The sequence below is a fragment of the Lontra canadensis genome, unplaced genomic scaffold, assembly GCF_010015895.1.
Source record: "Lontra canadensis isolate GAN:19392208 unplaced genomic scaffold, GSC_riverotter_1.0 scaffold47, whole genome shotgun sequence".
Classification (NCBI taxonomy): domain Eukaryota; kingdom Metazoa; phylum Chordata; class Mammalia; order Carnivora; family Mustelidae; genus Lontra; species Lontra canadensis.
In genome coordinates, this window is record NW_022631041.1 from 5,983,053 (window position 1) to 6,007,173 (window position 24,121).

At 41.2% G+C, this 24,121-nt stretch overlaps 1 protein-coding gene across 2 annotated transcripts in view; it reads right to left on the bottom strand.

Annotated features, from left to right (window-relative positions):
• PLAGL1 (PLAG1 like zinc finger 1) overlaps positions 1-23,818 on the bottom strand; it is a 108,676-nt gene extending 84,858 nt beyond the window's left edge. For both annotated transcript variants that reach the window (XM_032873095.1, XM_032873093.1), the window contains exon 1: positions 23,698-23,818. The gene's annotated coding sequence lies outside the window, so the exon portion shown is untranslated. The remainder of the gene's footprint in view (positions 1-23,697) is intronic.
• Between the last annotated feature and the right edge of the window lie 303 nt (positions 23,819-24,121).

Here is a 24,121-nt window from a genome sequence, read left to right on the forward strand (position 1 = left end):
ATTGTGACAAATATACCACAGAAATGTTAAGATGTTAATAATGGGGGAAACTGAATGTTGGGTATCTGGGAACTCTCCATTGCCTTTGCAACTTTTTTGTAAATCTAAAACTACTCTAAAATAATAAATATATTTAAAGGAAAAAGAAAAATCCTGGTCTAAGCTCCACCTAAAGGGATTTGGATTCAATCCGGGAATACTGCTATGAAAAGAAGCTAACAGGAATACGGAGTAATGGGCAACAAATGCACAAAACCCACCACTAAAGAATTTCTCCAATCTACCCCAGCACTTTATTACTCATCCAGCTCATTGATTCATGTATGCAATGAACATTTATAGAAAGTATACTGTGTGCCAGGAGCTCTGCAAGGTACTGTGAATCCAAAACCTAACAAGGCACTGTTTTTCTAAATAGTGAGCCACAAACCATTAGTGGGTCATAAAACCAATATAGTGGGTTGCACCTAGCCTTTTTTCCCTAATGAAGGAATTAAAAAATATGGATGCGAGGGCATCTGGGTGGTTCAGTCGGTTGGGCATTTAACTCTTGATTTCAGCTCGTGTCACGATCTCGGGTTGTGAGATCACATCTGACTGAAGCACAGAGCCTGCTTAGGATTCTCACTTTCCCTTTCCCTCTGCCCCTTCCCTCAAAAAAAAAAAAAAAAAAAGAGAGAGAGAGAGAGAAAATAATCAGAACGCAATTATCACAGAAAAATTTTGCTTTTGGGAAATGATTTTGAGGATGTATGTGTTTGTTCTGGATGATGATGTAAAATGCACTTCTTAAGGTAGGTTAAAGTCAAAAGAATTTGAAAGCTAAGCAATGCCTCTAGCTTCAAATTGCTTAAATTTAGTAGAAGAAATGATACTAGTAAATCTTAGATTTTTTTTAAACTACAGCATAATGAAACTGTTTTCTATGATTCAGACACACACACAAAAAAAGGTACAATGCCGACCAGTTCACACAATCTTAGCCTAAGTTGTATCATTGCATATTTATAGTGATTTACTTATAATTTATTCTACATGTACAAATAGAGTGATGTCTCCCTCCCAGATGCATATATTGTGGCCTTACCTCCAAAGTAACGGTATTTGGAAATACAGCCTTTAGGGAGATATTAAGGTTAAATGAGGTCATTAGGGTGGGGCTCTTACCGACAGAACTTGGATCTTTAAAGAAGAGACATTGGAGCTCTGTCTCCGTGACCATAGATTGGAGAACATGTGAGGATACTGTGAGAAAGTGGCCTATTACAAGACAAGAAGAGAGGTCTCATCAGACACCAACCCTGATGGCACCTTGATCTTTGATTTCTAGCCTCTAGAACTGTGAGAGAATAAATCTCTGTTGTTTAAGCCACCTGGTATGCAGCATTTTGTGAGGGTAACCCTAGCAGACTGATAGTATACCTCCAAAAGGAATTTAACGCAGCCAACTAGCTAAGATACTCAGCCAAGCTATGAAAGTTAAAGATCTGGCACTCAGTTGTTGAGCACATTTTCTTTACAAAAGGCCTAACAAATTCCTGATGGTATATTTCTATAGAAATGCATACATTCAGGGGTGCCTGGTGGCTGAGTTGGTTAAGTATCTGCCATCGGTTCAGGTCATGATCCCAGAGTCCCAGAATGGAGCCCCAAGTTGGGCTCCCTGCTCAGAGGGAGTCTGCTTCTCCTTCTTCCTTCCCTCTGGGCTCCCTCCCCATTCATGCTCTCTCTCTCTCACTCACTCCCTTGCTCAAATAAGTAAAAATCTAAAAAAAAAAAAATGCATACATTCATGATTTTCCAATAATTCAATTATACACTAGTCTCTGATTTGTTTACTAACTTAAATGTTATTTTAAGCCAGACTATATACACATTTCTAATCTCTAGATCACTTCCATGCGCACACAAGGATGCTTAAGATCAATTAGTATTTAATCTAATGGATGACCTGTAAATCATTACAACTACTAGCAAGCAGATGGAAAATTTTCTATCTAAAGACTGAAAAAGTCATTTTTTAATTGAAGATTTCCAGGTTGGACTTAGGTTTCTAAGGCATCACCTTAGGCATCCCAAATGCAAATTAAGCATATTAATACAACCTAGCATTGATATTCTGTCTGAAGTATAAAGTAATTAAGAAGTTAAATCTAAGTATTCAGAACAAAAAGTGAAATTGCAAATAAGAGCCTCCTTTTTGTTGCTTTCACAATTTCCAGAAAAGAGGCTAAGGAGGAAGAGAAAACAGAACAAAAGAATAGTTGGAAGGAACAGGGGAGAAGGAGTGAAAGGACAGATAGGAGGGTGCATAGAATACTGAAATGTGAGAGAATAAAATGACAACAGCCAGAATGACAGCACTGATCCCCACTCACCCTGAGTATATCCTTTCCCCCAGTTTCCACTGAGCCACACTGAAAAGGACCTATAAAGTTACCAGTACACTCAGATTCTGAGGTTGTGCCACTGTGGAAGCGTGTTTAAGTGTTCCTCTTTTGAAATGAGTTTAGATCTTTGAAACAATCTCTTCACTGGGAAACACTTTGCTCTGCTGGGGAAATCTTAATCACGTCTGCTAAACTGTTACACGTCCCTTCTCATTATCTCAATTTCTCCAGTCTTGCTAATATGGGTACAGGCTCACATATAATAAAATCCTTAAGAAAGGATTTGGATATTCTCAACTCAGAGTATCATTCATTTTGTGAGAAAAAACAAGTGACTTACAGAATTTTAAGGGAAAAACAAGGTCAAGGAAATATAAAGAAACCAAAATTCCCAATAGAATAGTCCCTTTGAAGTTGCAGCCCCTCAAAGAATTTAACTGAGGGTACATTTAGCTCTTTATCAAGTTTAGTTATTACAATTTTATGTTATAACCAAAACAGAGGTCTTTTGTAAAGTTAATTATTTACCTATATACAGTTACTGTATAAGCCATTAACTTTTGAAACATCTTTGTCTCTTTTGAATACTCTAGAATTAACTGTTTCTCTCATAAACACTCCAGAATATATTAGTATAAAACACATTAGATCTTTTAAATTACATTTTTTAAAAGTCGGATCTCTGGGGGCACCTGGGCGGCTCAGTAGGCTAAGCATCACTCTTGATTTTGGCTCAGGTCATAATCTCAGGGTCGTGAGATGGAGCCCCCCATCAGGCTCCTCACTCAGCAGAGAGTCTGCTGGAGATTCTTTCCCTCCCTTTCCCTCTGCCTCTTCCACTCACCCCTGCCTCTCTCTCAAATAAATAAATATATCTTAAAAAAAAAAGAGTCTAATCTCTGTCATTTCCTAATGCAAATGCTTTTATCTTAATTGTGGTTGCAGCTCCAAAGGTAAACACATTTATCAAAACTCAAGTGGTATAGTGAGATCGGTTATATTTTATTGTTTATAAGTTATAAATCAGTAGAGCTGAGAAAAAAGAAAGCCTCTACCAAGGGTATAAGGATGTAGAAACTGAAATAGAAAAAAAAAATAGCTTAAGTTAAAAAGAAAGCCATGCCACTACTAGGAGGAAGAATTTAAAAGAGAAATAAAAAAAAAAAATCACTATTACGTGCTAATTTTAGGGTGCCACTGTAATTTGAGCTCAATGGTGAAATACATAAAAGAGAACATTCCCTAAGATCCTGATATCTGACAATAGAAGAAAAGAAGAAAATCTGGATAAACTAGCTCTATTCTGGACAAACAACCACGGTTTTCTTTGCTCCACTTCTGGGCTGCCGAGGGCGTGAAGAATGTCAAGTAGCCAAAGTAAATGGACCCCACAAAGCATACAGCATATGATGCACGTGAAACTACACTAGCATCCGTGTTGTGTTTTCCTTATTATAAAAAGACAGCCTTGTTTTAGAAGTTTAGGAAGAACTGGAAGACGTTTTAAATAGTAATAATAATAACTTCTATCACCATCTAATTACAATTATGAATTACAATTATTATAATGAATTACAATGAATTAGAATTATTACAATGAATTACAATTATGAATATGCCTTCCATTTTTTCTATTATTGAGAAGATCTGGGATAGATAGAGTCTTGAATCTGGCCTCAATCTGAACACAAACTTCTTCCCATGACATTCCTTTGTCGGCATGAGGAGGAAATATTATTTATACAGGTTGTACCCGAATCCACTGTATAGCAATATCACAAAGCAACTGTTCTTCAGTTATTGTACTTCTGTATTATCAGTTAAAAAAAAATCACAAAGAATGTAGTAAACATCTTTACATATAAAGTGTTTGGGTTACCTAAAAATTACTTTCTGAGGTAAGGAATGCCTTCCTAAGTTTGACACGAACTCCAAAAGCCATGAAAAAAAAAAATAGATAAATTCAACTATATAACGAAATCAAATTTTTGGCATGGCAAAACACACCATAGGCAGTTACAAGACAACAAACCAGGGGATGACTCATGATAAAGGGCTAATTTCCTTAATATATGTAGAGATCATGTCTACAGATCAGTAAGGAAAAGAACAACTCAACAGAAAAATGAGCAAAGGACAGGAACAGACACAGTTCATTTAGTGAAGAGTATGCAGATAGCTCTTAAATCTATTAAAAGACACTCCTTTTAATCTTAAGAGAAATGCAAATTAAAACGGTGCTGAGATTTTTTACTTATCACACTGGCAAAGATTCCAAGAGTTTAACACATATTGCTCTGTCAAAGGTCTAGAAAAAGGACTGTCACCCTTCCCCAAGAGGAAGCTCTTCATGTACCGACATGTAACAAATCTCCAAGGTCTTGGTAAGTCAAACAGCCAACTACTGACCAGCTTAGATAGCGTGTTATCATTTGTGTAAAAATGTAGTGTGGTGAGGGGATGATACCCCTCCCCTTCCCCCCACACTTAAACACAGGCATTTGGATGAATAACGGACAAAAGTACTTGGAAAAGAAACACGGTTTTCCATAAACCCTAGTGTGTGGGGTTCAGAGGAGCAACCAAACTTCTTCACTGCCCACACTTTAGTGCCTTTTGAGTTGAAAAACATTTTACTACATTCCTACTAGAAGAATAAAAGTCCAATTAAAAAAATAAAATTTGAGTTATTTCTTAAGGATAGATATCTAAAAGTAGAATCTTCCAGCCAAAGAGTCTAAACATTATAAGACTATTGACTGTGAACTATTGACTGTGGAACTAACTGTAAGCCCTTTCCCAAATATGTGTTTCATATTCCAATATGGAAGGAGTAGCCAAGATACTTATCTTTTCACAGGCATTATAGGCTACACAAGAGTTACTCTGTTGTTTTTTTTTTAATGTTGGGGGTTGTTTTGTTTTGTTTTGCTTTGCTTTTGACAGAGAGAAAAAGAGAGAGCAGCAGGCAGAGCAGCAGGCAAAGGAAGAGGAAAAAGAAGGCTCCCCACTGAACAGAGTACCCCATACGGGGCTCATCCCAGGACCCAGGGATCATGACCAGAGCTGAAGGCAGACACTTAACTGACAGAGCCTCCCAGCCAACCACCCCATGATCTTTGAGAAAGTGATTAAGAAAATGGCATCATTTTGATTTGCATACTTTGATTACTAGTGAGTTTGAGCATTTTCCACCTTTTGCTTGTTCCTTATATTTGCTCCTTGGAGACTTCCAGTCATCACATTTCCCCTTTGCATATTGGAGACAATGTTTTCCATAAAATATACTCTACTGTATATCAACCTTCTCCCTATCACTTACTGCAACTTTTTTTAATCAGTTTTTAATCTTTCAATTTGTTTGACAGAATTTTTTTTGTTTTGTTTTTTAAAGATTTACTTGACATAAGAGACATCACAAGTAGGCAGAGAGGCAGGCAGAGAGAGAGGGGGAAGCAGGCTCCCTGCTGAGCAGAGAGCCCGATGCAGGGCTCGATCCCAGGACCTGAAATTATGACAAAAGCAGAAGGCAGAGGCTTAACCCGCTGAGCCACCCAGGCACCCCTGTTTGACAGAAGTTTTAACCTCTTGTCTGTTCAAATATGATCCTGACTTCCTCTATCTAGTTTAGTCCAAACTTTCTTTGGTTGCTACTACATACCAGGCAATCAGTAAGCCCTGGCAGTAATTGAGAGGCATGGTCTACCAGGGTGATGGACATGTGCAGGATAATTGTGATATAGCGTGGTCAGTGAAGGTGAAGAACTACATGTTATCATGGACACACAGCACTGGGGCACTTAGCTCAACTGAGCAGCAGAGACCAATTTTCTAAGATGATTCTACATATTTAGAAAATGAAGACATTTGAATGGGATGAGCAGACTAGGTACCATGGACTGAGTGTCCACACTCCGTGCAAATTCATATGTTGAAGTCCTAATGCCAATGTGACAGTATTTGGAGCTGGGACCTTCGGAAAATACTAGGGTTCAGATGAGGTGATGAGAGTAGAGCCTCTCTAGAGGCTACTCTCCAGAGGGTAGAGGATAGTGATGGGATTAGTGCCCTTAGAAGGGGGATAATGAGACCAGAACTCTCTGTCTACAGGCACAAACCAAGGGAAAGCTACGGCAGGGTAGAACTGGGAAAAGGACCCTCACTAGAAACCCAACCCTGCTGGCACCCTGATCTTGGACTTACAGGCTCCAGAACTGTGAGAAGTGTTCCTTGTTTAAGCCACCCAGTCAACAGTAATCTGTTAAAGCATCCTGAACTAAGAAACTCGTACTGAGAAGTGGGCATGCTTTAGCAAATGCCTGAGAATCTGAATAACTTTGGAACTGGGTAGAGGTTGGAGAAGATTTGAGGTTCATGCTAGGAAAAGCCGGGATTGCTAATAGAGATGTTTAAAGGAGATTCTGATGAGAGGGTGGAATGAGAGGAGAACTGTAGAGAAGGCTTCCAGCTTCTTGGAGAATACATCTGTAATCCTACACCGAATGCTGGTAGCAATATGGATGACAAAGGCCATTGTGCTGAGGATGAGCCACAGGTGAGGATCATGCTATTGGACCATGGAGAAATACCAGTGTTTCATGGAAGGAAGAACTTGCAAGCCATGAAATTGGATATTTAGCTGAAACGATTCTTAAGCAAAGTTTTGAAGGAGTGGTTTGGTTCCTCCTGAAAGCTCATAGTAAAATGTGAGAAGAGAGAAATAAATTGAAGAAGGAAGTATTAAGCAAAAAGGAAGCAGAACTTAAATATTTGGAAAATTCTCATCTTATCCATCTTGCAAAAAATGAGAAAGCATGTTTGGAAGAGAACACTTAGTGTGTGTGTCTGACTGACCATTTGATAAGATTAGTGCAAGGGTGTGAACCATGATTAGTGACCTAATCAGCCTCGCGGCAGGAACACTGCTGGTTTCAACAACAGTGTGACAAAATGAAGGAAGGCTCTCAGACTTCTCAGATCCTACAGGACCTTAGAATTATTTGGTCGTGAACATGCACTATTCTTCAAAACAAAGAAAGAAGTACACTGAGGGGGATTCAGAGGTAACTGGGGCTGCAACTGGGTAACTACATGGGCCAGGCTACCCTTACCTCAATTTCAAAGTGTGGGACCACAGCCCAGCAGAGCTGTGTGAGTGGGGCTGCCCAGAGAAGTGGGGATACAACCCCCACCCAGCAGATCCTCAGAGTCAGAACCTTTGCCCCAGTGAGTCCAAAGGGTAGACCATCCAGCCAAAGAGGATTATTCTCAAACCTTGAGGTCTAAGGGAATATACCTTCCTGGTTATGGACTTGAGTGAGACTCACTGTCCCTACCTTCTTTCCTATCTCTCCCTTTAGGAATGGAGGTGCCTCTCTCATTCCTATCCCACTATCATAGGCTAGAACCACAGAGCTTGTTTCCTTTCACAGGTATACAGTTGGGCTGAAATTTTGCCTCGGGCTGAAATTTTGCCTCAGGCTGAATCATGAAAGTTTCACCCACAGCTGATTTAGAGGATATTTAGAGGACACTTTGGACCTTAGAATTGATGCTTGAATGAGTTAAGACTTTTGGAGCGGGTGGAATGGAATTGATTCATTTTCCATGTGGGAAATTGGGGAAGCCAGGAGTGTAATGCCTTTGTGTCCTCCCAAAATTCATATGCTAAGAATCTCACCCCCAAATGTTATGGTATTTATGGGTGGGCCCTTCAGTTCACTAGGTTTAGATGGGGCTATGGGGGTCATGAAGGTAAAGCCCCAATGATGGGATTCTCAAAAACTTATGTGGGAATGATGAGACCATGGCTCACCCGCTCCCCAGGTGCAATACTAAGGAAAGGTGATGTGAGGACATAGCCAGGAAAAGGGTTCTCATCAAAAGCCCCACCCTGCTGGCACCCTGATCTTAGACTTCCAGCCTCCAGAACTGTGAGAAATAAAGGTTTGCTATTTAACTCACTCTATGGTAACTTCTAACGGCTTGAACTAAGACACTAGCTAAAGGTAAGACCAGAAGAAGTGCATGGATATGTAAATGGCCTGGTACCTACAGGGAACTACCAGCTACTGGTTATCACCAGAGCCTGGAAGAATTATGAGAGGTAAAGCTAAAGGGCTAGTGAAGGGTCAAGCCCAGACTTGGGATTTATACAACTTGAAAGCAACAAAAGAGGTGTTTTAAGCCACTTGGTTTACGGTAATTTGTTATGACAACAATAGGAAATGAATAGAGACTTTGGTGTCTGAAGTGAGATGCTTTTATAACAAAAATATGGAAGAGCCCTGGAATCAGGCAGTAGTGGAGGCTAGAAGAATTTTGACAAACATGACAGAAAAAGCCTTCAGTGGGGCGCCTGGCTGGCTCGGGTGGTGAAGCATCCGACTCTTGATTTTGGCTCAGGTCATGATCTCAGGGTCCTGGGACTGAACCCCAAATAGGGCTCCTCACTCAGCAGGGAGTCTACTCAAGATTCTCCCTCTCTCCCTCTGCCCTCCCCACCCCCACCTGCTCTCCCTCAAATAAATAAATACATCTTTAAAAAAGAAAGAAAGAACACTGAACTGTTCATGGAAATATGGACATTAAGGGTACTAACAGTGAGGGCTCAGAAGGAAATGAGAACATGTTACTAAAGAATGCTACACCTGAAGTTGATCTGCAAGTGTAACACAATCTCTATAAAAATTATGGTTAACTTCTATGCAGAAATTGAGAAGAGAAGCTGCCCCTAGATTCATATGGAAATTCCAGGGAAGCAGAATAACTAAAACAATCTTAAAAAACAAGATCAAAGTTGGAGAGCTCATCCTTCCCTAATTCAAAACTTACTATAAAGCTACAGTAATTAAGACAATGTTGTACTTGTATAAGACTAGCTAGAGATCGGTGGAATAGAATTGAAAGTCCCAAAACAAACCCAGATGCCTATGGCCAGGTGTTTTTTGTTTTTTTTTTTTTTTAACAAGAGTGCCAAGACCATTCAATGGGAAAAGAATAGTCTTTTTGACAAATGGATAAATAAAATAGGGCATATCCATACAAAGATTTAGCAGTAAAAAGAAACAAAGAGGGACACCTGGGTGGCTCAGTCAGTTGAGCCTCTGCCTTTGGCTCAGGTCATGATCCCAGGGTCCTTGGATCAAGTACTGCATTGGGCTCCCTGCTCAGTGAGGAGTCTGCTTCTCCCTCTGCCTGCTGTTCCCACTGCTTGTGTTCTCTCTCTCTCTCTGACAAAGAAATAAAATCTTTTAAAGAAAAAGAAACAAAGAACTGGTATATGTTACCACATGGATAACCTTTGAAAGCATTGTGCTATGTGAAAAGAATCAGTAACAAAGGACAACATATTTTATGATTCCACTTACATGGAATGCGCAGGATAAGCAAATACAGAGACGGAGCAGATTAGTAGTTGCCTAGGGCTGGGGAGATGGAAGGATTGGGAGCAAGAGGTTTCCTTTTCAGATAGTGAAAATGTTCTAGAACGGATTATGGTGATAGATATACAACTCTATGAATATACCAAAAGTTATAGTACTGTATACTTTAAATGATTAATTATACTGCATATGAATTATATCTCAGTAAGCTTTTTTTTTTTTTTAAGAGAAGAAAACCACATCAAGGCACATCATAATCAAATTACTGGAAAGCAATGACAAAGAGAAAATTTCAAAGCAGCTGGAGGAGGAGAAAAGGACATAAAATAAAATGACAAACCACAAATTGGAAGGTAGGCTTCTTATCCCAGAATTATAAAGAACTACTGTAAATAAAAGAGATAAACCACCTGAAATAAAGCTGGGCAAAACATATAAATAGGCACTTAACTGAAAAATAAACTGAAATGGTCAAGAAACAAATGAAAAGATGGTTGACCTCCTTAGTAATCAGATAACATAAATTTTTAAAATGTCAGATACCAGGGCACCTGGCTGCCTTAGTCAGTAGAGCTTCCAGCTTTTGATCTCAGGATCATGAGCTGGAGCCCCAGTTGGGGGGAGAGCTGACTTTAAAAAAAGAAAAAAAATCAGATATCATTTCTCACTGCAAATTTTTAAAAATCTGACAAGAATACACTTCTGATGGAAGTATCAAATAGCACAATCAATGTAAACAATAATTTAGACATTCAATGAGTAAAAAGGGGTTTATACTAAATATTCCAGAAATTCCATGATTAGGTATAAATCCTAGAAAAATGGATATATATGTATATGTACACCAGGATATATGTAGAAGAATATATCTCAAAATAGAAGCAAACCTGTTCATAGTAGCAAAAAATCCAAATGTCCATCAACAGGAAAATGAATAACTTGTGGCATATAATGACAATCTTTATGCATAACAATGGACATAGTTAAGGGCACCTGGCTGGTTCAGTCGTTTAAGCCTCCAACTCTTGGTTTCAGCTCAGGTCATGCTCTCATCGTCATGAGATGGAGCCCTGGATCAGGCTCACACTGGGCATGGAGCCTGCTTTAGATTCTGTCTCAAAGAAGATGTGGTTTATGTATGCATGTATGTGTGTTTGTATGTATGTGTGTACAATGGAGTATTACTCAGCCCTCAAAAAGAATGAAATCTTGCCATTTGCAATGAGGTTGATAGAGCTAGAGTGTATCATCTAAGCAAAATAAGTCAGAGAAGACAAATATCACATGATTTCATTCATATGTGGGATTTAAGAAACAAAGCAGATGAACATAGGGGAAGGGAAGGAAAAAATAAAGTAAGAGGAAAACAGAGAAGGAGGCAAACCAGAAGGGATTCTTAACTACAGGGAATAAACTGAGGGTTGCTGGAGGGGAGTGGGGGGGATGGGATAAGTAGATGATGGGCATAAAAGATGGCACTTGAAGTAATGAGCTTTGGGTATTGTATGCAACTGATGAATCACTGAATTCTACCTCGGAAACTAATAATACAGTATATGTTAATTAAATTGAATTTAAATTAAAACTTAAAATGATTCTCTCTCTCTCCCTCTGCCCCTTCCCCATGCTCATTTTCTCTCCCTCTCTTTCTCAAATAAATCTTTTTTTAAAATGGACATAATTAGAGTTAGTTTCCAAAAAGCAGGCCTCCAGATAATTTATATCATAATTCTACTTATAATGCTAAGCAATATTCACAGAAAGGTAAACTATAAAGGGAATGATAAATACAAAAATCTGTCTAGTGGTAACACTCAAAGGGAAATGAGGAGGGAAGGATTTAGAGAGGAACTCAGAGAACTTTGAAGTTAACAGGAAGTTGTAAAGACAGAGGGTTGCAAAGTACTCAAAATAGAAAATACTTTTATTCAGGGTTTCTGGGTGGCTCAGTCCGGGGAACATGCAACGCCTGATCTCGGGATTGTGAGTTTGAGCCCCATGCATAGAAATTACTTAAAAACCTTTTAAAAAACAGAAATTACTGTATAATTTGTATATCTAGTCAATGTCTCATTAAAAACCGTTTCTAAAAAAACAAATGGGTGAAGAACTAGAAAGAGCTAAATTTAAATATTCTTTAAAACACTTGAGTGGGAAGAGGAGAGAGTAAAGATAGTGGTTAGAAGGGGCCCAAGGTAAAGAGAAGGTTTGGCTTTATTCTTTTCCAGAAAAGGAAATGGTTCAGCAAACATATCTGCTAAGGAATGAAAACCAGTAGAGACATTAAGATTAGTAGGTAACGGCAGTAGTGGTGGGAAGGGCAGAAAGCAGCATTCACTGCTCTGAGCCTTTTACCTGCCTCTCCTGTCATGGCTGCTCTATCACCAGTCCCATCTCTCAAATGGAAAAACTGAACCATAGAGAGGTTAAGCAACATGCTCAGGATCAGACATTTGAAAAACTATGAAACCGTATTCCAGTCTGGCAGACTCTGGCCCCAGAACCAGGATTTTTTAACCTCTGTGCTGCTAACCTCTGGCTATAATGGAGGGAGCAAAGTCCTACAGGAGCAGACAGATCCTGACCAAGAAAGATACTTCTGAGGCTGAAGAAGAGGGGGGTAAACATCAGTGGTGGGGAAGGACAGATGGGAAGAAAGCAGTTCACAAGTTCACAACTTAGAGTCTCCCCTCCCCCTTTTTTAAAATGAGGTGGGTGGTCAGGTTGTTTGTTGAAAGTGGAGTGGAGACTGGGTGGAATTAAAAATATTTGAGAGTTGAGTGGACCTAAGACTAACTAAGGGAACACATCACATACACCTATTGTGTGGAATGCTACGTAGGATCTCCTGTCCTGACTGATTTGTTCTCTTTTTCTCTTGATCTTGACAGGTTGAACTCAAGTAAATTAAATGTCCATAATACAATTCTACTGTAAAGTCTTTGATACCAGCCACCAGATCTCACTTAGTTTTCCTGCTTAGAACCCCTAAACTTTATCTTTTGTATGTTGTTCTCCTGTTCGCCAAGGAGAAAATAGCTAGCTTTCTTTGACATTTCTGCCTTCATAATTAGATCATAAATTTATTTATTCAAGGGAGTAAGACCGTGGTTTGCAAAGAACAAGCATATAATATATATATATATATATCTCTGTCCTGGCTCATTCAATAATTGCATTTCTATACATATCTCTGAAACAAATTACAATGTAAAAAAATAGACTTAAGTGCTACCAAAATTTATGTATTTTTACATAGATTTAAAACTCTTAAGGTCTCTTTACACAATAATTTTTAGCAATAAGCTCTTATATTTCCAAAGTATCAGTCCAATTGTCCAAATTACCAAATTCCAAATTAATGATATTTTCCTATAGTCTATGAAATCTCCCAATTTAGGGAACTGTATCTCTTACTCTTTTATTACAAATAAATACCTTCAGGCAAAACCCAGTGACAAATATTCAGAAATTAAGTGGAAAAAAATAATTTTAAAACAATTTAGTAGGTCATATTTAGCAACATATATTAACGTCTAATCAGCTGTAGACATTAGCATAATCAGATTATATGATATTGCCTCAAATAGGTAATTTATTTCCCCAAATTTCTCTATATATCATGCAATTAAATTGCAAAATGTATTTCAAAAAATAACGAAACCACTCAATACAGGAAACCGCAATAAGCAAAAGACTAGGACACAGGGAAACCAGTAACTGCAACATGTGTGTGTTTAATGAAAAAAAAATCTGTTCAGGCATATATTCAGATGCCAAGTAACTTCCACTAGAATTTTCTTCCAGAAATTCTACTTTATTGCTGTGAACCCTTTGGGTTATCAACACATACACTAAAAGGACTGCTAAGGATAATCATCTACTTTTATTTTTGTCACAAACAATATCTTACCTGATGCCCTTTAAGCCAACGTTTCAAATGTTTTTGACCACAACCAACAGTAAGAAAAATTTCATATTGCAATCTAATACAAAAATATTCATGAAGTTCACATATTTATCTTATTAATACTAATACACTTTTTGTTTAAATACTGGTTTCATTCTACCAAAATAAAACAAGAGTTTGAAAAAAATACTGCTTCAATTATTTTATTTTACTCGTGTGTGTGTGTGTGTGTGTGTGTGTATGTTTTGAGAGAGTGCAAACAACTGAGCCTGGGGAGAGTTAGAGAGAGAGAGAGAGAGAGAAAATCTCAATCTCAAGCAGGCTCCATGCCCAGCACAGAGCCCAAGTGGGGAGGGGGGATGTGTTCTATCTCACAACCCTGAGATCATGACCTGAGCTGAAATCAAGAGTCCGACGTTTAATGCACTGAGCCACCAAGAGGCCCCTACTCACATGTTATTTTTTTTTTAAGATTTTATTTATTTGACACAGAGAGAGAGAGATATCACAAGTAGACAGAGCAGCAGGCAGAGAGGGGGAAGCAGGCTTCCTGCTGAGCAGGGAGCCCGATGCAGGGCTCAATCCCAGAACCTCGAGATCATGACCTGAGCCAAAGGCAGAGGCTTAACCCACTGAGCCACCCAGGTATCCCTCACATGTTACTTTTAATAACATGATTCTAGGTTGTTATTCAGAAGATGAATATGATTTGCCCTAGTATTAGAACAAGTGTAACTGGCTCCCATGGATGGTATATCTCTCCGCATCCATACCATGCCACACAAGATGGAAGAGTGAATCACCACCTAGGGAAGAGCAAAGAAAAGGTTGACAGAACCATCCTGCTGTTATCTGACCAGGGTCCTCCAGAATTATGTGAAGTGTTATAGCAAAAAGAATAGAACACTGAATTTAGAATTAAGTCCTACTTTTACCATGTTGGGCAGGACACTTTGCAGAGATTTAATGTTCTCATCTGTGATGAATAACACAGGCCAGGGGCTCACTCTCTTATCCACTACTCGATTCCCAGAGCCTAGAACAGTACTTGGCATGTAGTAAGTGCTCAACAGAAATTGCTGAATGAATGAATGAATGAATGAATGAATGAATATCTTGTTCATATGGTTGCAAGTAGGATATTGTCCAAATGTGGGATTTTGCTTCTAAATTCAGTCTGAAATAATTGGAGACCCTATGTGCTGGAAGCTTCATACTACCAAGTAATTGACTAAGTGCCTTCTTTTCTCCAAGAAAAAAATAAATGGGGTTGGGAGGACTTTCTGTATTTTTCTTTTCTAACAGCTCATACATCCAGCATGTATGTAACATTTTGCCCTCTTAAACCACAAATGTAAAAACTGAGCCACTCTTGGGGCTCCTGAGTTGCTCCGTGGGTTAAGCCTCTGCCTTCAGTTCAGGTCATGATCTCAGGGTCCTGGGATCGAGCCCCACATCAGGCTCTCTGCTCAGAAGTGAGCCTGCTTCCACCTTCCACCTTCCCACCCACCGCCTGCCTCTCTGCCTACTTGTGATCTCTCTGTCAAATAAATAAATAAAATCTTAAAAAAAAAAACAAAAACTGAGCTACACCAAAACCATTTAACTCCTTCTTGGTACCAAACAGATGATTAAAGAGGGCCCCAGAACAAAATTGTAAATTACAGTACTTGATTTTTCAGCCAAACCTGTATACTAGTAAATGTTCTGAAATTATTTTGGCTGATGCTCAATCATACTGAATTATCCTTATTAGCTATAACCTCAACTTGACAAGATAAACTATTCATCGTTAATTCTTGGGTAATTCTTTTATTTTTTTTAAGATTTTCATTTATTTATTTGACAGACAGAGATCACAGGTAGGCAGAGAGGCAGGCAGAGAGAGAGGAGGAAGCAGGCTCCCCGCTGAGCAGAGAGCCCGATGTGGGGCTCGATCCCAGGACCCTGGGATCATGACCTGAGCCAAAGGCAGAGGCTTTAACCCACTGAGCCACGCAGGGGCCCCTTGAGTAATTCTTTTAGTTACACTATTATGCCTGCCTCTATGAGGAATACAAAAGATTCCAGTCATTGCAATCTTAACATGATTTATCAGAAAACTGTCGACTAACTATGCAAAATACTGCCTGATTAAGTATAATAAATGGTATAGATAGTAAGCCCTTAAGATATGTGGATAAAACTCATCACCTAAAATTCTAGGATTCAGGAATGGTAAATGCATGGCAAAAGATCATTTTCTTCACCCTCTGGTACCTTGATGAGGTCAACTACTGATCATGGTTTTTTGGCCAGTGAACATAGATAGGACCTCTAAATTCTTCCCTCTAGGCAGCCACAACCAGATATGATGACACTTATTTGTCATCTCTGGATTCAAGACTCTTTTAGTGGTTGGAGAAACATCTTTGCTTATATTAACTATCACATGAATCTTGTCCAAATATACACCAAAAAACACATCTAACACCCAAATCTACTCTTCTAATGGAACAGGTATCCATTTTCCCAAGTAGTCTAACAAAATTATACTATTTAACTTTAGGTCTTAAATTACTTATGTCAAATGGTGATCGTGGTCTACCAATGTGATAAAGGAAGATACTTTATGATCATGAAGGCTCATTCTATAACAAATCACACATGATATTAAAAAATATATATGTTTATTGTAACAACACAAAAGTACCTATGTAAAAATTAGAAGTTTACCAGCTCCTTTAATAGTCCATTCCCCAGAGGTAGACGGATTAAGTTTGGTGAACATCACTTCAAACTTCCTTTATATTTATATTTATATTAGGAAAAAGTGTGTGTGTGTGTATTCAGGTCTGAGTTATACCAGAGCTATTTTCTTTATGAAAATATTTCCAGCAATTTTAAATTTGAAAATGATCTACAGTATTTAATAGATGAATGATAATGCAAATGTTATATCTTGTACCTAACACAGCTCAGTGTTCTACATAAAACACTGGAAAAATGCATTAACCCAATACTTTTCCCCCAACATGATGTTATAATGAAAGATTCCACCCAAGTTTTGTTCAAGCTAAAAAAAAGTGGAAACTTCTATTGAAAAATGTCCTTTACATATGGTAGTACGACATACACAGAAAAAGGAAGGTCTCATTTCTTTTTTATGAAAAATATGAAATATGGGAAATGAGCACTGAGAGGCACAGATATTCATATCCATAGTTATTCATGAAAATACACTTGCCAAGGCACAAGGTATTTAGCAGAGAAGGAAGCTCGCCAAGTGCTTAGGTTGATACTTTCATTTTACATATAAGGAAGCAGATTCAAAGGTCACAAAGCCAAGAACAGAGGCAGCATGAGAATCACAACCCACCGTCTCTAGCTGTGCTCGCCACACAAAACCAATGGCCTCGGCATTCTTTAATGTGAGGAAATGTGTTTATATGGATTGAGGTTTATATGGTTTAAACACAATTGCCTTTATTCCCAAATCTTGCTCCTTAGGATCCCGCTCACCTGCAAAGCTTGAGGTAACATCAAACCTACAATCCTTGAGGGTCCCTACAAGGTACCTTCAATCCTACAAGCCTACAATCCTTTTTCCTCACGCAGGCAGGATTCCACAGAAAGGGTCTACAGACCCACTGGCCGCTGCAGCCGCGCTCTGCCCAGAACTCTGTCCTTCACTTGCATCCGTAGCAAAGTCCTGAGGCTCCAGGAAGAGAAATGTGGCCTGCTCATCTCCAGATACAGAGCCACAGTTGTCAGGGGGATAAATAGTGAGTACAGGTGCCTTTAGGGAAAAAAGTACGTTCCCATGATTAATGATGATGAGGCCTGAGAGAAAAACTCTGGTCCCCACGATTACATAACCAATGTCTTGATTTGGGTTCTGTATTCAGAGATAGATTCATGTTCCGGATAAATAGCAGCCCTATAATTTGGGCTAAAATGTAACCTTTGATAGTTCTTACACTAGTAACACTCTTACTTCTAAAAGCAGATACACTTTTCCATAATGATATAGCAGAAGCTCAACACAGAAAACAGACAAAAGGAAAGCAGAGTTGGAACAGGAACATGTAAAAGAGATTTCACTTTACTTTTCCCTTATCCCTTCTCCTAACCCCCATCCACCTTGGGGCAACCTGGAGGAACCCTTGAGCTCCGGAGAATTCATTTAAACAACTTTATATATTTGACACATTCACCTTTATTAAGCCACATCAACACCTATATAAAGACAGAGTAATTGACATTTTACACATAGCAAATTGATAATAACAGGTAGTGTTCTATTTACCTTTTGTTTGCTAAATATTTTCTACTCTGATTTTCCTCAAACATTAAAAAACTATTAATATCTTCTTCTGTCTCAGATAATGTGTATATTAAAACATTTTTCTTCTGATCACAGACCCACTTCTCCACCCTCCCCGCCATGTCCCCAGCCCAGGGCTGTTCCATCACTGACAAGAGGGGCATAAGCCCATTGCCAGCTTCATGCAGGCACACTGCTCACAGTGGTCCAGAGAACCAGACCCTTCCCTGCTCACCTTCCAACGTACCCCCGAACCCCAAACCTTCAAGTGGCTAAAGATGTTATATTCCCCTCAATCCTCTTGCAAAAATGACACCAAAATTAGTTCCATCAGTTCACACTTCTGAGCCCCCTACCCCAAAGCCCAGTCTAAGTAATTGGGCCCCTGGGGTCAGGGGTTGTTGCTGGGAGGGGGTGCTGTAGGCCATCCCATTTCCTCTGCACCACTCACCTCCATTCCTCTCACCATTAGATGCTGCTTTTATTTTCCTTTAGCCTAAAGTCTTCAGGTTTGTGGACCTGTACAAATGGATGGCCAATTCAGAAGCTACTTACTATTGTGGTTGCACCTTTAGCCAGATCTCAATTGAAGTTTAGGCTGAGCCAAGACCTGATTATCTCCAATAAGACAGACTCAAAATTCATACACATATACTGAAGCTAGAATTGGTGTAGTTGCCAAAAGAGTCCTCAAAAGTAAATTCTCACATACTAGAATTTCTCCAAGGGACAATGACCTCCAAGTTAAGAGAGATTATCATGACTAAATCAAAATCATGAACACCTACAGGTAGTTGACAAAGCTAAGCAAATGCCAGTAATCTGGGAGCCCTGGAAAGAGAGACTTAAAGCGAAGCATTACAGTCAATGGATCTCTACCACTGTGCAGAGGAGAGACCAGCCGTGGGCTCACTGCCTGGTGAAGGGGAGCTCACAGGCTTCCGTGGCTTCATGACACTATTATGGAGGATCAGTCAACTCTTCTGTTCTCTTTCCTCAACAAGTTGCCATCCAGCCTTTACCTGGTTGCCTCTATCATAATGTAAATGCCTCAACCTACTAATCTGAAAAGGCAAGTGGGCCTGCTAGTCACTTTCATCTTTCAGGTGTAAATTAATAATCTAAAAATGGGATGATTTAGACAGATTTGGATTTGTTTACTTACTGTGACTCAGACCCACAGGTCCTGCTAACATCTGGGCAGAACTCAAGGGCCTTTGTGTCTGATAACAAAGGTCCCAAAATCCTCTCCAGACACCTGCCCTCCACTTTCCTTCCCTGGGGATCCTATGACTTCCTGATCTCTAAACTCTGTTCAAAGAATAGGGAAGAATTATTTATACTTTGATAAATGCTCTTCACAGCCCTAACCTAAACTCTCTCAGGTGTTTTCAGTATATTTAGCAAATGTATTCAATAGATAGTTAATGCCTATTATAACTAATGACTAAACAGACTAAGACACCTTGTGAATTTCAGGGAGACTTGTAATTGGCAGAGGAAATCTGCCTTGCCACTAGTATTCTCCCAGGATGCTGTGCAGCAAGGAAACCTGCTTTGGTCTTTCCGGATGCCTGGGATTAGCTGTTGGGGATGAGCCTCAAGGTCCCAGTTATCTATTCGCTTACTTCTTCAGCTCTCTATCCCTAATGCCATCCTCAGGGGACCACAGTTTGAAAGGCCATTCTGACCCCTGCAGGAAGGCTGCAGTCTGCTCTCCTCCACCATGAAGAGTTCTCAAACCTTTTGGGAGACTGTGCCACACTCACTTGGCATTTACATTCACCCCACCACTTGTTTCTTCACTACTTCTTGGGCTATCTGTTGACTTTTTACCTTGAGTATCACCTACAGCACCCAACACTATCCTAGGCATATGCAGTTCTGATTGCTTGATTAAGAAGGTTAAAAATGCTAAATTGAGGGGCGCCTGAGTGGCTCAGTGGGTTTAGTGTCTGCCTTTGGCTCAGGTCACGATCCCAGGACCTTGGGATCCAGTCCTGCACTGGGCTCCCTGCTCAGCAGGAAGTCTACTTCTCCCTCTCCCCCTCTACCCCCCCCCCCCCCAAGCTCTTGCTCTCTAGCATGTGCAGGCTCTCTCAAATAGATAAAATCTTTTAAAAAATGCTAAATTGAGAGTTATGAAGTTGGGAATCCTTTGCAGGTAAAAGGAGAAAGATGATCCATGAAGATTAAAGGCACACCTTCATTAAGGAAAAAAAAAATGAACCAAAGCTGGGGGCTGCTCTCCAAAACATTCTTTCTTTATACTTCTCTGCATCCTTGTTTTACATTGAAGAGAGTCTTGGTTATACTTCTCCATTGCAAATTACCAATTAACATTCAGACGTATGTGACAGGGGATATGTAAGGAAATATTTTTGCACCAGAATCACCACCAGCTGCAGATGAAAGCAGTTAAGTTGCTGAGCAATAAGGCTACTTTTCTAGTAATATTACAACACATTACTGAAAGTTGGACAGAGGGGCTCCCCATTGTAGAGCTCTTCCATATAGGACTTCCTTATGTCTTTCCCATGGTCTCCCTTTCCCAATCCCATCCATAAGCCCAAGAAAAATGTAATTTTCATAGAAATCAACAATGAGAAGTGGAGAGTCACTGAGTGCTGCTGTTAGTGAAAGAGTTGTTAACAGACACCCATGGTTACAGCCTTTGGCCCTTTAAACACCAGGGAGGGGCGACTTCAGCCGGAACCCCATCAGCAACAGTGAGGAGCAGGAGAAACGCAGACACAAAATCGCAAAAGACAGAGCTTCTCCCTTTAGTTCAGCTACCCATTACCTATATGACTTTCACAAGCCAGCCTGGCCCAACTCCAACTGGAAAAGGAGGACAGAGCTATCTGTCTGGCTCACGGGTGCTTCTTCTAGGATCAAGTAAGGGGAGATAAGAACAGCAAGAGTAGAGGCCAGTGGTGACTGAGGCCTTATCACACCCAGGTGCCTCTTAAGCATCATAGCTGTTAATCCTCACAAGTCTCCTGGAGATCATATTATCCTCATTTTACAAATGAGCAGACGCAGGTAGTTAAAAGTCATCAGTCAAACTTAGAACTGTTGAACCCATGCTTTAACCACCACACTATACTGCCTCCCACTATGTTCTGAAATAACTTTGAAAACTAAGAGTCCATACACATTGAATCCCTGAAGAAGCTGGTGGCCATGTTTGATTTCCCCGCTTTTTTTTTTTTACTCTTCCCTCCCAACAAGTACCCCCTCTCTACCAATTCTACCAAACTCCGTACTCTTCCCGATCTCCTCCTCCTCCTAATTATTCTTTTTATTCCTGTTGCAGCTTTCCTCTTGCGCTTTCTCCTCTATTAAATCATATTAAGTTTTCCTAATGAACACAATGAAAACCACCCCAGAAGGGGAACATTTTAAAAAATATGCATATAACAGACTTTATCTGAATATTATTTTTAAGTAGAGATAAATATTTAGTAAGAATGTAGGACACGTTGAAAAGTTTGTTGTTTTTGACAACCCCTTTCTTGGATTAACTTTAGACCCAGCTGAGACTTTTACAAAGATAAAATGACAGAAAGCTTAGTAAATTTCGAAAAGAGTCATCATGAAACCAAAAGTCATTTCTACTTTAGATTGTCAGCATATGATTACACTAGAATTTCATCAGATTGAAAAATAAGAACACAGATTTGACTACACAAAGAATCCTCAATTCTCAAAGCTTTTACAGAAGTGTGATGTTTACCCAGCTCCAGGGTAATGCCCTTCCCCTGAGGCTGACAGGGCTGCTCTTTCTTCTGGGCCACATGGAACTCTGCTCATTCCACAGCGTTATCATCTTAACCAGTTTATATCGTGGCCTGTTTCATACACCACTCTCCTCCACTAGCCAGAGATAGCTAGAACAAAAACCAGCATTTTATTCATCTTTGTATTTCTAAAATGCCTGGTACAACAAGATCCCCAACATAGGGCTGTTGAGTAACGGAACCCAAATTCACATTTATCAGGGGAGCATGCAGCCCTCAGCCTGACTGGGATTATTACAGGGCAGGACACACTGCTGATCACTGGCTTTTGATTTGCCTCTATGAAAAATAATCTAAAGCCTTTGGTTTTTTAAGAGGAGGAAATGTACATGGTGCCTTTTCCAAACCATCATCCTGAGATGGGGCAGGCTGGGGCTTGCTTGCGTCTTTTCCAGATGATTCTGATTTTCTGAGTTACAGTTTACACCAACACTGCTACAGATCAGACTACCTGAAAGCAAACACTCCTTTTCCCTGGCAAGGTTTTTTCTTCCATTCCCCTCCCACTTAAACCAAACACCACTTGCAGGACCAAAGCATGCGTCCTTTGTGACCACCGAACCAGAATTGTGGATCGTTACTCTGATTTCTCCCTTTTCCACACTTTGTTCATTCTATACCTTTATTAGGATCTTAACCAGCTTACTGGTTACTTAATCAGGTTACAGGTTACTACTTTGCAGGTGAGGAAACATGGTGCTTAAAGTTTGCTCAGTGGTCACACTGAGTAAAACCCAGTTCCTCCACTTCCTGATTCCCAATCAAGTGCCCATAGCAAAATCCCCAGGGAAGCTTTTACAAAAATAAATAAACAATGTCCGGGCCATGGCCTCAACCCCATCACTTCTGGTTCGGGATCTTTGGGGTGTGCCCAACAAGGTGTACTTTGAACAACTCTGCAGGTGCTTCTGGGAGGCGCCTGAGGTTAGGCCATCCGGCACCAGACAGTATAAGCCTCGTAGTGTCATTACGCATTCCGTAAACACCTCACAGTATTTCTGTTTTCATTCAAGTGGCCAGACAGACGCTCAATACCACGACGCTGGAGTAAGTCTGGTAGTTGTCACTTATTTTTTCTCAGTAGGAGGGGCTTCTACGAACCTCTTCACACTTAAGTAAACGAAACTCGGGGGTCACTTTCCTTCGGCCAAGCCGCCCCCGCCCCCAGCGCACACACCCCGAAGCAGGGCCGCTGTCGCTGATAACAAACACAGCTGCGCACCTGCAAAAGCCACGGCGACCGCCGCTGCAGGCAGCGTGTCCCGCACGCCACCCAGCAAGGCCACCCCAATTCTCTGTGCCTTGTCGAGGGTGTTGGGGGCACCACGATCCCCGGTCCCTTTTCTCCCGAAGTCTGTGGGGACTTCCCCCCGCCCTCACTCGGTCATTTTCTTCCCATCACTTCGGTCTCTCAGGGGACGAGCTACGTTTGAACTTGAGATTCTCACGTTTGGGGTGGTTCAGAAATTACCCTGCGGTCAACGCAGAGGTCCCCGCACCCTCCGCTCCCAGCCTCTGTGCACCCAGAGTTGGAGAAGGCAAAACACGCCCCCCCGCCCGGGGACTGCGGGGCGGGCGGTAGGTGGCGGCTCCTGCGCTTGCTCGTCACCGTCACCCGCCCCGCCCCGCCCGGCGCAGGAGCGAGCAGCGGCCGACCCAAGAGAAAGGGGAAGCGCGCCCCGAGACAGAGGCGGCCCGCCGGCGGCCGGGGCGCCCCTCAGCACGCGGGAGCGGCCTGGCCCGGCGGCCTCGGGTCTCGAGGCTTCGCCGCCTCGCCCCGCCCCGCCCCGCCTCGCTCCGCCCCGCCCCGCCGGCCTCAGGCACCTGCCGCGGGACCCGCGCACCCACCTGCGCGCCGCTCCCCCACCACTGCCGCCGCCGTCCCGCCCGCCGAGCGCCTCACCTTCGAGTCCTCCCGCCTCGCCGCCGAGTTTCCCCTCCTGGGAAAGTTCTGGGGTCCGATCCCGGGGCCCGGCGCGGGCAGCCGAAGGGAAGCGGGCGGTCTGGGCGGCCGCCGGGCGAGCAGCGCGGTTCCGACTCGGCGGCGCGGAAAAGGAGAAGGGGAAGGGGAGGAAGGGGCGGGGAGCCTCGGCGGGGTGATCCCCTCCGACCCCAGCCTGCCCGCGTTAGCAGCTCGCAGGGACTTGAGCGCTGATTTTACGCCCCGCCGTTGGCTCCCTCTCCCAATTACCAGCACCCGCCTGGCTAAGAGTTTGGGCTCTGGGGTCAGGCTGTTTTAAAATCTCGCTCCACTACTTACAACTGTGTGATCTTGGGCAATTTACTTTACCCCTCTTTGCAAAATGAGGAGAACAATAGTACCTATC